The 15,453-nt window shown below is 43.2% G+C and overlaps 1 protein-coding gene across 2 annotated transcripts in view; it reads left to right on the top strand.

The window, feature by feature from the left end:
- The first annotated feature begins 408 nt into the window (after positions 1-408).
- Positions 409-15,453, top strand: part of dcc (DCC netrin 1 receptor) — a 370,318-nt gene continuing 355,273 nt past the window's right edge. The window contains exons 1-2 of one of the 2 annotated variants that reach the window (XR_006827765.1): positions 409-2,795; positions 8,556-8,733. The gene's annotated coding sequence lies outside the window, so the exon portion shown is untranslated. Of the gene's footprint in view, positions 2,796-8,555; positions 8,734-8,952; positions 9,064-15,453 lie in introns of those variants that run through there. The other variant, XM_046066250.1, reaches the window with a different exon arrangement.

The following is a 15,453-nucleotide window of genomic DNA, read 5'->3' as shown; positions in this document are numbered from 1 at the left end:
TCGATTTTCCTTCTTTTCTCAGCTTGACAGTGGCTTGCTTTTCTCCCATAGACAGCTCTCTGGTCTTCATGTTGGTTTATCCTCTTTAACAGGAAATGCAGTCTTTATAGGTTTGAACCAAGGATGAAAACTTAGACTAGTCATGCAGAGCTATTTAATGTTCGGACAATCAACCTAAAAGGCAACACCTGGGCAACAAGAAACATCTGGCAGTCACATGTTCCAATAGTTTTGCTCACTTGAAAAATGGGTGGGTTCAAACAAAGGGTGGTATGTCCTGAGTTGTTTAACACATCTAGATGTGAATACCAGGAAATAAATGCTGACATTCTGAACTATTGTCTCATACTCATCTTTTGATCTTAAACCCAAATGTCTTCAGTGAACAACAAAAACAAAGGAATTTGCCTTACTGTTCCAATACTTTTGGAGGGGACTGTATGTTAATGGTGTGTTCACGTCGTAACGTTTTTAGGCATCCTATTTTTTCATTTGTAAAGTTATAGCAATCCTGTCTGGTCATCATGTAGCTATGTTATTAGGTTATAAGCTTAGTTGATAGCTTAGTTCTTTTTTTTGTGCTATAAAGTTGGATCGTTGGATGCCTACATCCTTTGTTGTCACATTGTTATGTTACATTGTTTGATTGCCTTAAGCCTGCTGTGTCAACCTGATCATTGTAAAGCACAGTATGGGTGTATCAACACACCACATCTTGGTTGCCACACATCTCCAGCACCTGGACTGACCATGAATGGCTGTCAAACTTTAGGATGAGAAAATTTGGATTCGTGCCATGCCCTCCGAACTTGGTTGACCTGGAGCACAACCAGATACAGAAAGCCAGTGCCTGCTGAGGTTCGAGTTGCGATCTGCATCTGGAGATTGGCAAAAAAAACTGGAATACTGCTCTCTTTCCCACCTGTTTGGCGTCGGCCTGTCCACCATGTTGTCTTATAACACAGGAAGTTACCACGGCCATAAACACTGTTCTGAAACCACAGTATATTAGAACACTTTCTGCAGCTGAATTCCAATTAATTAGCCAAGGTTTTCGGGACAAGTGGAGATTTCCCTAAGTAGCCGATTCTATTGATGGAACGTATATGAATATTAGAGCTCCCCATGATGCATCAGAAGATTATTACAATAGAAAGGGGCATTATTCTATTATATTACAAGGTGTTGTGGACAACAAATTAAAGTTTTGGGACATAAATCCATGATGCCTGTGTGTTTCAGGGCTGTATGAGCGAGGTGTCAGAGGTGCACTGTTGCCAAGAATACAGGAAAGATTAGAGTATGAGGAGGGAATATGAGCCACCATCAGCTGCCATTCATAGTTTGTTTGTTACTCTAACCAGGGCTGTTTCTATGCTGTGAAACCAGACTGAAATTTGAGGTGGTCCTGGAGATGGGCGGCAACAACTTTTTCCAGTACTTTGGAGAGGAATGGGAGATTAGAAATGGGCCTGTAATTTGCGAAGGCATCTGGATCAAGAGTGGTTTTTTTGAGAATTGGTCTGATTATGGCAGTTTTAGGGGCAGGTGGAACATTGCCAGACTGGAGGGAGTGGTTTATAATAGTGGCCATCAGAGGGCTTAGGGCAGAAGTGTTTGCTTTCACTAGACCTGTAGGAAAGGGGTCGAGGTCACAGGTGGTGGGTTTCATCATTTTGATTATCTTCTCAACCTCTTGTTGTGAGATTTCTGGAAAGCAGTGTAGCATGCTAAGTGTAAGCAGGGCTGGGAGATTGCAGGCTGTGAGTGTCACATTCTGCCTGATTGGTCATGTTTAGGTGAGTTTTGTTCATTGGTCTGTTCGGTCTCTGTTATTTAGTATGTGTTTTTGGTCCATCTCTTATGTTATACTGTTTCGCCTCGTTTATTCTTGTGAGGATGGTTGTGTTGGTTCTCATTCTGTTTTCTTGTCCTACTACTTAGTCCTGTGTTTCAGTTCTGTGTCTCAGTTCATGTCTTGGTGTTTACTCCCGGTCTGTGTACTTCAGTGTTTGTTATTTTTCCCATGTCTGCTCTGTGTTCTGTTTAATCCTTGTTTCAGTCTGTTTCCCTTGTTATGCTGTAGTCCATCTGTATTAGTTTGTATCTACGCTGTGCTCTTAGTGCTGTTTAGTCTGTTTCCTGTCTATTTTGGTTTTGATCCGTGTCTGCCTTGTCTGTCTCTTTCTGTTATTATCTGGTGTTTGCTTCATGCTTAGTTTCTGTCTGCCTGCCTGCCTCTTTGTTTTCCCCTGCTGTCTCTCTGCCTTGTTAGCCCTGATCCCGGTCACCTATGTTGCTCCCGCCCTGCTCGTTAGTCCCTGAGTATATATGTTTGGTGTTTCTGTTCATTCCCTGTCTGGTCATTTTAGTGTGATTACACACTGTTGTGTTGTGTGTTGAGTGTTCTGCCTGATTCGGAGTTTTCTGATGTTTTTGGAGGAATTCTGCTGCAAAACGGCAGGTGGGGGAGTTGACATGAATATTGATATCTCCAAAGACTATGATATTGACAGACATTGTACAGGATGTTTAGAGAAGGTTGGACATCTCCGGGATGAAAGATGCATTTAGTTTGGTAGATGAGAAGTATCGTTGTGGAGAGAGGGGGCTTACTTTGAAATGCAAGGAATTCAAAAGAAGACAGCTAAAGCAGGGTTATAGGGGACACGTCTGGCAAAGGAGTCCAAGTTTTAATGACCAATATGCACGATGCCAAGTGGATATTGTCCACTCCTGTCAAGTTGCTTCGCCCAGCACCTGCTCTTCAGTTGATTGTGGACTTGGACGGAGAGGTGAGTGACGTTAGCCCGTTGTTATTTTGACTTGTTACCAATCAGCTAATACTGTGGGCGGGACATTGTACTCAACACTCTGTCGGCTCGAGCAGATAGAGAGGTGGCTGCATCAGAGCCAAAGGAGCGCATTTTTTAAATGAATTATATCGGCTATCTGTTTTTCAAATGACCTATGCAGATTATTGGGAAAAATGCTGAATATCGGCGCAGGTAATCGGTCACACAGATTATTGTTTGACCCCTAATTTTGATTCAGAATCATGTACTACATTAAGCCAGACTAGTCTCATTCATATAGTATTCATTATTCATTCATCGCTGTAAATCACCTCGGTATTCCCTGTTGTCAAACTGGCCTCCGTCGGTCGTGGAGGTCGTTGAATCCCTGTTCCAGGCCGTGTTCACTGGGAGGCTGCTAAGCCAGGTTCCTTTGCCCGCTTGTCCGGCTCCTGTTTTGGAGCTCATTCTATCTAAGCTCCACAGCAGCATTTCCTGCTGGGTCCTCCGCCCCAGTTCTCAAAACCTCCTCATTAACTGTTCTCCATACATTTCTCCATAATGTTTATCTGACTTGTATGTGTTCAGCTGTTGAATCTATATTGGGGTTAAGGGCCAAGTTTAGTCCCCACCAATGAAAATTATTAATTTCCCATATTTCATTAAAGAGGTGATATTATGCTCATTTTCAGGTTCAAAATCTTAATTAGGGGTTGTACCAGAACAGGTTTACATGGTTTAATTTTCAAAAAACACCATATTTTTCTCATACTGCACATTGCTGCAGCTCCTCTTTTCACCCTGTGTGTTGTACGCTACGCTCTTGAGCTACAGAGTGATGCATCTTACTTGTACAAAATCTTTGTTGGGAGGTGCACAAGCGCAGTTCCCAGGTAAGGACTACTAGCCAATCAGAAGAGTAAAGTGTTTGTTCTATCAAAGAGAATGAACGCCATATCATTCCCAAAACCAAACTGAGCAACGTATAACAGCTTTTCCTGTTCCTTTTCATGCTTGCTGTGTTTTGGTTTTGTCTGTCTGTGCTCCTGAGCGTGTCCTCTGGCTTCCCTGGGTTGGCACTCTCAGTCACCTGACAGCAATCTCCACTCACACACCTGTTCCTCATCACTCCAATTACTTCACTCTACTTAAAGGGGCTGTATGTAGTTTTCAGCTGTGACTAGCGGTGCGGTTTTTAGATTGCAACCAGGCGTGTGACCGTGTGCATGCGTGATCAGAATTCTACACACAGAGACCGACACATTGGGAGACAGCTTTACGCAACATGCTGGAAACCCACTGTAATGTAACAGTAATATTTTTATCAACTTGAGGTTGAACTAATCCATGCTGGTTACATGACAACGGTACTTTGACTGCATTTGGTTGACATGATATGTCGGTGTAGACTCGCCTGCTGGCTTTTCAGTAACAATTTGTATCTTGTGACACCCTCTGGGGTCAGGTGTAGGTATGGCCCTATGGCTCTTTCCCTTGCAGGTGAAGAGCTGAGGCTCATTTTTGAGTTGAGCTGCAGCTGGGCTGAGGTTGCAGACCTTCCTGCTGGCTGACTCCCCACTGTTTCTCTCAACAGGCTCCACCTTTGGATTAGTTTCGTGTGTGTGTGTGTGTTGCACATAACAACACCCTTACACAGCTATTCATCATCCTGACACTACTGAAACCACTGATGTTCTAACCCCATACTTTAATAACATTTTGTCACAATTCTTAATTTGGCTTATTTTGGGTTTTAGAAACATATTTAGTAGTTTGTTGTGGTGTGTCTCCCTTTTTGGTGTGGCCACTTGAGCCAGCTCCTAACAATCTTTCACTGGAGGCTCATCAATGTGAACACAGCTAAATGTATTGGATGATAATGAAAACTGTTAATGAGCTAGACTGAATATTATAAATGAGATTGTTGCCATACTTTAACAGTTGGTGTGCGTGAGGATAGAAAAAGCCCTCCTCCAGTGGAATGGAGATAAAACAAGTCACCGAGTCAATGCGTGAATATTAATTGATTAAAAAAAGTTTTATCTAGGGCTGGGCAAGTTATTTTCTCATGTTAAAGGGCTATAAAAGTTTTTATTTTTAATGAAACTACTTTATTAATAAACAAATTTACATTGCCTTATTGTCAATGGCCTCAAAACTCACTCACGCATGTTTTCTCTGTTGCTTGCATCAACCACTATTCTGCTGTAAATGGGAGGACACCTGGTCCGATTCAGCCCTGTGCGAGCTCCCGAGCCTCTTTGACTCGCTAGCGCCACCTAGAAAATTGGAAAAAATTTGCCCCTCGTCCACGTTCAACCTACATGCGCGAAATATTCAGGGGACATGTATCGTATCATGACGCACAAAAAAGCCTCAAGAACCCATACCCTAAACTCAACAGGAAGTCGGCCATTTTGAATTCTACGGCCATTTTTGGATGATTTACACACTTCGTACTTTAACGAACTCCTCCTCGGGATTTAGTCGGCTCTACTTGAAATTTCTGATGTGTCTTCTAAAGGCATTGATGAGAAGTTGTGCTATCTGTGAGTTTTCATCAATGGGCGTGTCCGTGGCGTCAAAGATCAGCTCTTCACCATGACACAGGAAGATGTAACTTGAGTGTACATGCTCACATCTGAACAAAACGTTACGTGCTTGATAACTCTCCCACCCCGAAGACATCTACACGCCAATACCGATTTTATATTCATAGTGGCAAGTGCTATGTAGCTCCACATAGGGGACACAGGAACACATAACACCTTCATGCTGCGTCCGAAGCGCGTAGCAAATTCACAGCCGCACCGGCAGAGCTCCAGAATGTGCAACGCGGCTGGCTCACACCCCGACACACTACAAGTGCGAGGGCCCGCCCAACGCTGCTTGCAGGTTTAATATTATGTTCTTGCAGTTTTGTGTGTGTGTGTGTGTGTGTGTGTGTGTGTGTGTGTATAGCAGTACAGCACTAGTTTGGTCTTGTTCCACTCATAACATTTATTTGATGTGCACGTTGCATGTCAACAAACGTACTGTAGATGAAATATAAAATTGTTCAGACAGGTAAGATGCGTAATTTCATTAGAAGCAGTTGTGATGTTGTTCAGCATAGGCTACCCTACCGAACAAAATGGCATTCAGTGGCTACATGTAACGTGTGATAATATAATTTTTAAGGCAAGTACTTTATTTTTTTTAGCCATTTTGACACTACCAGTATTTGATATTGTGTATTTGAAAGTAACAGCTAAATGCCCTCGTCCATAGTCCACAAATTTGTGCTGAAATGTGACCTTCATTATAGCCAACAGCAGAAAGATGATGTTGGGTGAAAATCAGAAAGGCTGATTGTTAGCTCGTCGGCTAGCTATAATGTTATGGCTTTCCATATTACTTTACTAGTTAACGAGACCCATATTACTATCCTGTGGCCCCTCCCGGTTATATGTGAGTTTTTTTTTTAGCCTGCAAGAAATGATAATGGTACAGAGCAAATGTGGAATGATTTGTACTTGATTGTGATGCAAGGCAGGCAGACAGCTAACGTTAGCAGGGAACCGCTGCTATTTGCTTCGTAACATTCTATTTAAATTTATTGTTGTTTTACTGATACTCGGGTACACAGCTTCTTCGCCCCCTCAGTCGCTGTCCCACACCCATTCACTACAGTAACGTCCCTGTCCCTCCTTCCAAAAGTTTTTAATTGTTTATTAAATACATCCTGGATATAAAAAAACTAAACAAAAATTATAAAAAAATAAAGGTTAACAAAACAATTTACTTTTAAAACAAAACATACTAACAGACTCAAACATGACATGCTCTCCTGCTGACAGCCATTTATGAAAAATGTACACAGAGCAACGGACTGAGTCGCCTCTATCCTGATGAACGAGTTGCCATGGTAGCGACTTGTCAATCACAAGGTAGTCCCGTCCAAAAGCATACGCTGCATTATCGTCTATTTTCCCCTAAATAGGACCATAATATACTAAATGAACATCATGCTGTGTTGATTCCCAATGCAAGCGCTCTGCTGTCTGTGAGAATAACGGTCAGCGACGGTTAAGAATTTCTAAAACGGGCGTGTTCGATGTGCGAATCCGCCCAGTGTCCGCAGTGAGTCCGCTGTTTGACAGAGCGCTGTCTGGAGGCAGGCCGGATCCGGTGCGCGTGGCCAAAACGGGGGAGAGCGTATGGCGGATGTGCCGGCGTTGGCTAGGTTGCCACGGCAAGGCAAGTCTGTCTGTGCCTGTCTTAGCCAAATCAGCCACACCAAGCGCACATTTCCCACACTGTCTATGAAGATTCTCAGTCATCCAGGTCATAATTATCCAACGAAGGTTAAAGTCAAGGGCAACTGGACTTGGTTGAAGATACTGGAAGACGTTTCGTCCCTCATCCAAAGGACTTCTTCAGTTCTGACTGACTGACTCAGCAGTGGGATCGTTGGCCCGGGTCATCGATACCGCTGGTTCGTTAGTGTTCCTGGTTGCTGTGACGACAACCCTGGTGTAGATGGCTTCCTCGACACCTTTTTCAAACCATCCATCTTCTCTGTCTAAAATGTGCACCTGGTGGTCCTCAAACGAGTGTCCTCTGTCCTTCAGATGCAAGTAGACTGCAGAGTCTTGACCTGAGGAGTTGGCCCTTCTGTGTTGAGCCATGCGTTTATGTAGTGGTTGTTTAGTCTCCCCAATATACAGGTCTGTGTGCATTCCTCACTGCACTGGACTGCATACACTAGATTTCTTTTCTTGCTGCAGAACCAGCATGTGCTGGTCCTCACCAACAACAAGGCTGCAGCAGCCTACATAAATCGCCAGGGCGGGGTGCGCTTGGCTCAGCTGTTGAGCCTGGCAGGCCGCTGCTGTTGTAGGTGCACACTCACCTGCTCTCTATCAGTGCTGAGTACATCCCTGGTGTGTTGAACATAGGGGCCAACATCATGTGGAGGGGCGGCCCTCACCCAGACGAGTGGCGCCTTCACCCCGATCTGATGGCTCAGGTTTGGCGTGGCACAGGTGGATCTGTTTGCCAACAAGAGAACGCTCAGAGTGCCCTGTGGTTTTCACTGAGCTTGCGGGATGACGCTGGGGGCGGACATTTTCGGGCATGTGGCCGATGATCGGCTGATCATGCGCAGTAATATTAACCTGTCCAATAGGAGGAAAGCCAACTCTGTGTTGGTTTGTCAGTTCCAAAAAAGCGGGGGTCTCTCCGTGACTCCAGCCTTTCTGATGTTGACAGTGTTTGACTCGACATCAATTTGATTATCATTTGGCCTGATGGGATTGAGCAGTTTATTTATTTTATTTTTTTTTTATCCTTACGTAGAGTTTATGTGGAAGTTTGTGTTGGGAGCCAGTGGTTTTATAGTGTTACTGGACTGTATTTCGCTAGCAGCGGTATTGTTGCTGTAGTAGGAAAAAGGCTCGGGAGCGCACATGCTGAAAATCTGACTCGATTCCTTCACATACTATAATAGGCAGAATACTGGCTGTTCAAACAGAAAACAGGCGTGTGGTTCATTTTTTATGTGAAGTTACAGCCCATTGACAAACGGGCAGCTAAAAATGGATTTACTGATTTCATTGAACAACTACATATAGCCCCTTTTTTTTTTTTAAGATCAGACCAGCTTTCTACTCCCTGCTGGATCGCTGACATATTGATTACATGCTCACACACCTTGCTTATTCTAGTACTGTCTGTTAACTTGTCTGCACCGCTAAATGGATTTTTCCTGTCTTCAAGAATTCACCACCAGACCTCTCGCACCAAACCCCTGATCACCCAGCCTGACTGTTTCAGGAAACAGGAAACTTGCTCTCCCATTTGCCATTCTCTGTCAGCACCCAGGACCCAAACCCTAGCCCCACGCACCTGCCAGCCACTCTGATTCTGTTGTCAATAAATAACATTTATTCTTGTACTCTGTCTCCAGTCTGATGTATGTTTAGTTGCGGGTCAAAGAGGGGGTCGGCAAAAAGAATTGCTCAATGGACACATTTTATTCATTATTCACCAATAAATGAAACACAATACACTGTAGTAACGACACAACCTGTGGTTATAACCTGAACCTCATATTTCGCATCACTTAAATTTACCTGACATCATCTTTGATCCCCATCTCATCTTTTGCTTTCAGGTGATCCGCCTCCTACACAGTGTTTTAGAAGTGTTTGTGTGTGTGTCCCTGTGAGGCAGATCCATAGGCTGTGTCATGAAGATTGACAGAGACGGATGACAGATATGTTATGTAAGATGATACAGATACACACACACACACACACACACACACATTTATCTACAGGGAGAGCAAGAAATTATGTGAGACAAAATAAATCTAGAGTAACACTACTTACAAAGAGAGAAAGAGGTGAAATCACTTGAGACTCCAAGAGAGGCAGGTTTTGTGTACAAATCAATGCACACACACACACACACACACACACACACACACACACACACACACACACACACACCTGCTTTATTAGAACTGGTTCAGCATGATTTAAGAAAATGTAAAAAAGAAAACCAAAACTATATGGCAAACAGCAGCACCAATGAATGAGCACTGGAGTATTGACTGTTTTATTACAAAATATTGAATCTTATGGTACTTTCTCCACAGCTGAGAGAGGGAGAAAGACCTTCACAATAGAGCTTCAGGAATAAAAGAAATTCACTGACTCTGTAGGAAGAAAAGGCTCTAAATACACTACATAATGCGTGCGTACACACGCACACACAAATCAGAGTTCCGCATGGATCTAAAATTCGGCTGAACTCCACACGTACTGCTGAATTTGAGTCCTGAGACCAGCATTTAGGTTTTTGCTTTATTTCATCTTTATTGCAAAACGCATTTCAGAGGTGGCGTGACTGGATATAAAGTCAATTGAAAGTGGGCGTGAAATTACAACTTGGCTGTTGATGATTGATGTCCATTCGGGTTGAGTGATAAATGTATGTTTTATGCCAAGACTTGAACTGACTCCACTTCATAAATGTGGACACAAGGAAAAAAGAGGGGAACTGTAGGAAAGAGTGTACTGGAGTTCTGAGATAAGCCAGAGTCTGAGCTGTAATGCAGACACACTTATGCTAGCTAGTTACAAAAGTAATTTGTATAATCTGTACTTCGTGGAAAATAAACAAGAACTGCAATGAGTCCAGCAGGACAAACCTTAAAGACCCTTGTGCACCGGAGCCACCAGGATCACCGCCAAGGCTGAATCCTGCAAAAGCGTATAGCAGCCGGTAGGGCCACAGGGGGTGCACGAAGGGATCCACCCACATTGGGGGTCGTCCCGTGAGCTCAATGAGAACCACAGGGCACACTGAGCGTTCTTTCGGTTAGCGAACAGATCCACCACTGCCACGCCAAACCTGAGCCAGATCTAGGCCACCAGATCAGGGTGAAGGCACTACTTGTCTGGGAAAGGGCCCCGCCATGCAGCGGAATGTTGCCCCCAGGTCCTGGTTCGTTCTGTCTGACTGTTGGTCTGTGGGTGGTAACCAGAGGACAGACTCACCGTAGCTCCTAAGGCTTGACAGAAGGCCCTCCAGTCTGGGGTGAACTGGGGGCCCCGGTCGGACACAATGTCAGTGGGGTTCCCATGGAGGTGGACCACATGATGCACAAGGAGATCTGCTGTCTCGGAGGCTGTGGGGAGCTTAAGAAGTGTCACTAAATGTACAGTCTTAGAGAATCTGTCCATGATAATTGATGGTATTACCGTGGGACGGTGGTAGTCCAGTGAAAAAGTCTAGAGCTATGTGTGACCAGGGGCGTCCGGGTAATGGCAGGGGACGGAGTAGACCAGCTGCAGGTTGGTGAAGGAACAGCGTCAGGGACTAAAAGATGGTTAGCGGGGTTACCTGGGTCTGGCTGGGTTCACTGGGCCTTCTTGATGATGGACACCACACAGGTAGAGGGCAGGACGGTGTTGGGGTTGGCCATGGTGTATTCAGCGACATACTGACGGGAGAGAGCATCTGGTTTGAGGTTCAGAGAGCCGGGGCGGTAGGAAATGATGAAGGAGAACCGACCAAAGAATAGCGCATATCGTGCCTGCCAAGAGTTGAGGAGAGCACCAGGATGTCGTTGAAATATACAAACACTGAGCGATTAAGGAAGTCCCGCAGAACATCATTCATGATGGCTTGGAAAACTGCACGGGCATGGGTTAAACCAAAAGGCATGACCAAATATTTGAAGTGACCTAGGGGTGTATTAAACGCCGTCTTCCCAAATCCTGACTTGATGATATGCGTTCCTCAGGTCCAATTTGGAGAAGATGGTGACCTGGGTTCAAAGGTAGAGGCGATAGTAGAGGATATTTGTTCTTGATGGTAATAGCTTTAACATTCCTGTAAAATCCAGGTCCAAAACACCTATTCAAGGCATATCCAACGTAAATTGAATGTAGTTCTTGAACCATTTGGAGTATATGCATAGTTTTGGGCTTCTCTGAAAGATAACACTCTGGAGAATGATTGTAAGTGCTACTGGAATTGATTAATATAACTATAGTTGGGACTTATTAGCTGGAAAACACTGTAGGACCACAGGATAAAGCATTACCTAGTCCTAGTTTAAATTTCATACCAATCCCATGAAAAATTACTATTTTACACAGGTTTTTCTAAGTGTATGTCTAAGCGTATTTTTCCTAAAACAGCCCCGCCTCTTGGTAGCAGGCGGCTGCTGCTGCATCTCTCCGTATTAGACAGTAGCTTGACGCAGATGTGTTTTCTCTGCTGGTAGATCATGAACTTCCTACTTAAAGCTGGGTATCATTATTTTCATAATTTTATTGGCTACACGAAGTGCCAGTCATCGGCACAATTGCTTGCAATTGCCTCGGCCTACGCACGAAATAATGGAGGCTGGCCCCTCCTTCCAGCACGGGCTCTCGTTGGCTATTGAAGGTTGTGAAAGGGACATGTGAGCTCTTATTGGGTCAGATTTGGTGTCACTTGAAAGGTTAGAGTTAAGCGTCTAATTTGAATACAAGCTATCGTAGTTGTTTACATTCAAATTGACATTATTACGGTTATAATGACATACGAGCCACATCTGCCGGCAAATATGAAACGATGCGGCAGCAGTTCCTGGGGATTTATTGATGGAATAATGTATTTTGGACTAAATGTGATTACTGGATTGGATCGTCTGGACCCTTGACAACGTAACAAGACCATTTTTGTTGGAATATAATTTATGGGTGGATTAAGTTACTATGCGGCTTCATAGGTGAGTCGCATCAATTTTGCTTGTACTGGTTGCGCTGATTGTACCCGCTGTGGTGATTGTAAATCTGTGTTCTTTCATTATTTCGTTTCAAAATAAAAAAACAAAAAAAACAAAACAAAGCAAAAAACCCTCTGGCTGGAAGAAGCCTTACGCTGCACACAAAAATAGAACAAAACGCAGCTCCTTTGTTTTCCGTTATGGTTTTAAAACAAAACAACACATGCCTTGTTGTTTATGTGTAGATGCAGAGGAAGAATGGGAAAACAGCACACATCTCATCGTTACAGTGTGGGAGAGCATGGGATAACAGTGGGTACTTTTAATACAGCCCACACCCCTAATGTTACTGTGTAACTTTAACAAGTAGAGAACAGAAGAAAAAGATGTTCTTTCTTTACAACTGTCTGCATAGCTTATTCATATTGTGTAATGAATGAAAATAAATAGGCCTACTAGGCTCCTCTCTACTTTGACATTTAAGATTAGCTTGTTTGATCCACCTTCATACACATGTGACATTACTGTACAACTTGAGAAAGGTGAGTTGTTTTCTGCTCCAGCCTGCCTAAAAGAAAAGCGTTTTTAGGATTAAATGGGCTTTATTAGCTGTTGCAGTGCAGGATGAACTAAGAACAGACACATTTCTCAACTTATTATTCTATTCTATTTATTTACTTTATTTTTTTTGTGCATTTAATCAGATGCTTATTTATTTATTGAGCATTTATTTATTTCTGGATTTGTCAGGATCAGTCCTCCATATAAGTGTAAGGCTGCTGCTCAAAAACCAAAGAACACAGCATAAGGAAAGCTTTACACATACCTAAGTCACCTGCATAACGCTCAGGTGGATGAATGTGGGGTTCCCTGGGAGAAAAAGGGAGAGGAGCTGATGTAGCAGTGACAATGGGCTGCGCTGCAGGCGGGAGAGGCAAACTGGCTGACCTGAGTGATCCGGTGAACGTCGGCAGACAGGTGTTTTTAGTGCCTCCATTACATCCTGGAGAACCATTTCATGCTGGCCCACGAGTACGCCTTGGCTTGTGATGGCATGCTGGAGCTCCTTGGGGGATCGGCGGGGCTCGCCCAATCCCGCTGCGTTCACAGCCGCTGAATCCATGTCCACTGAGTCTGTGTCCGCTGTGTCCATGCTGGCCAGGTTGTTCTGCTACGACAACCGGAGACTTGGGACTGTCCAACAGGATGAAAGCCAACTCTGGGTCAGGTTTATATTTAAAACAAAACAGAGGTTTTGCCTTGACTCAAACACCTTGTTTTTCTCCCAATTAAGTCTGTTTCTCGGCCAACAGGTGTTATTGTTAGTGTTACAACAACCGGAGACTGGGGACACAAGTCCAGGACACAGATGAGGGTGTTGCTGGTAAGGGGGACGGTATTAGTAAGTTACACACAGAAGATGAGGGAGGAGTGGCAGTGGAGGTTGAGGTGATGAACGGTGGGAGCTGTTGGTCGTTGGGGCAGTGGTGTGTTGTGCTGGGAGCTGGTCATATGTTGGTGTTAGCGAACTCCATTTTGTTAGCTGCAAAAAATCCGCCCCTATTCCTTCACATAAGAAGCAGTGGCAGTTCCAAAGGAATAGAGAAAGCAAGCGTGTGGTTCATATTTATGAGCGGTTACAACCCAATCACAGATAGGCAGTAAAAAATGAATAGTGATTAAGTTTATTGATAAGTGAAAATCTCATATAGTGCAGAGGCACTGTGCCATCAAACTGCTCATCACACAGGAGCTTGATCAAGCAAATAGTACTGTACCCCCCCCCCCCCCCCCCCCCCCCCCCCCCCCCCCCCCCCCCCCCCCCCCCCCCAACAGACACACACACACACTCCAGACTCAGAGCTTTTGAAATATGGATCTGATGACAACAAACATTTAAAAACTTAATTTAACTCTCAGAGTGTGTAATATCAACTGCTTCCCACAAGGACAAAGTAAGAAACTGACAGAGTTACAAATGAAACCAGACTGCTATCAGGCATCCAACACACAGCTGGACTCACAAGGAGAACATATGTTAATTTGACAGCAGAACATGAAATATTAAGTATACCCCGGAAAACTGAGAAAATGCTTGGCAGCCTGACGATCGAAGGCTGGAAGGATTCCGCAGCGGTGTTAAGTGGAAAATGTGGGCTCATTCTTGCTCCGGTTGGATGCCAACAGATATATAATATGCAACAAATTAACAATGCTAAAGACAAGAGAAGAAAGTGGACAGTACAATTTATTGAGATGACACTTGATATCTAGTTTAAGGTTTTGTCCAAACTTGGTACTCAATATGATGAGTGCAAATAATTGGAGTTGAGTGCAGAAGCAATTTTGTTTTAAGGTTTAAGTCCAAATTAATTCTTGTAAGATGACAAGATGATGAAGCTGAGATGAGAACTATTTTATCAATCTGTCTATGAAGATTCTCAGTCATCCAGGTCATAATTATCCAACGAAGGTTAAAGTCAAGGGCAACTGGACTTGGTTGAAGATACTGGAAGACGTTTCGTCCCTCATCCAAAGGACTTCTTCAGTTCTGACTGACTGGCAGGGAAACTCAGCTATTTAACCTCAGTGGGGTTGTTGGCCCGGGTCATCGATACTGCTGGTTCGTTAGTGTTCCTGGTTGCTGTAATGACAGTCGTTACAATCGTTAGAACTACCCGAGGCCTAACATAGTTGGTATCTTCACCCGAGGCCAATAGGTTACGTTTTATCAATCCCATGTTATGTCCAAATGTACTTAGTTACAGATTATTGCTTACTAAAAGGAGATGACATGATTGGAGCTATATAATGTCCAAATTAATTCTAATAAACACTGTCAGTCATTTTGAGAGAAGAGCAGATGAGATAAAAATGTGATGAGATCAGATGGATAAGACAAATATTGTTCCATGTTATTTTGTTCCAACAGTTAGAGATTTTTTGCCTTCTAAAATGACATGAGTGCAAAAAGGTGCATTATGATTTGAATTATAGAATTACCATAGTTTCTGAATTGATAGCATTCACAGTAGACGTAAGTTGTTATTACAACTGGAAAGTTTTATATATAGTTTATATATATATATATATATATATATATATATATATATATATATATAATAATAATAATAATAATAATAATAATAATAATTAATAATCCTTATTTGTAGAGCACTTTTCAAAAACAAGTTACAAAGTGCTTTAACAAGTGTAAAGAATAATACAAAAAAAAGATAAGAGCATGAAAATTTAATATAAAATTAGTAAAATACAATAAAATAAAAGGGATAAAATAAAGTCAAATAAGATCGGGAAAAGCTCTCCTATAAAAGTATGTTTTAAGAAGGGACTTAAAAGAGTTCACTGACTCAGCCGACCTGATTTCCT

Source organism: Micropterus dolomieu, linkage group LG13 (assembly GCF_021292245.1).
Source record: "Micropterus dolomieu isolate WLL.071019.BEF.003 ecotype Adirondacks linkage group LG13, ASM2129224v1, whole genome shotgun sequence".
Classification (NCBI taxonomy): Eukaryota; Metazoa; Chordata; class Actinopteri; order Centrarchiformes; family Centrarchidae; genus Micropterus; species Micropterus dolomieu.
This window is presented reverse-complemented; position numbering and strand designations above follow the sequence as displayed.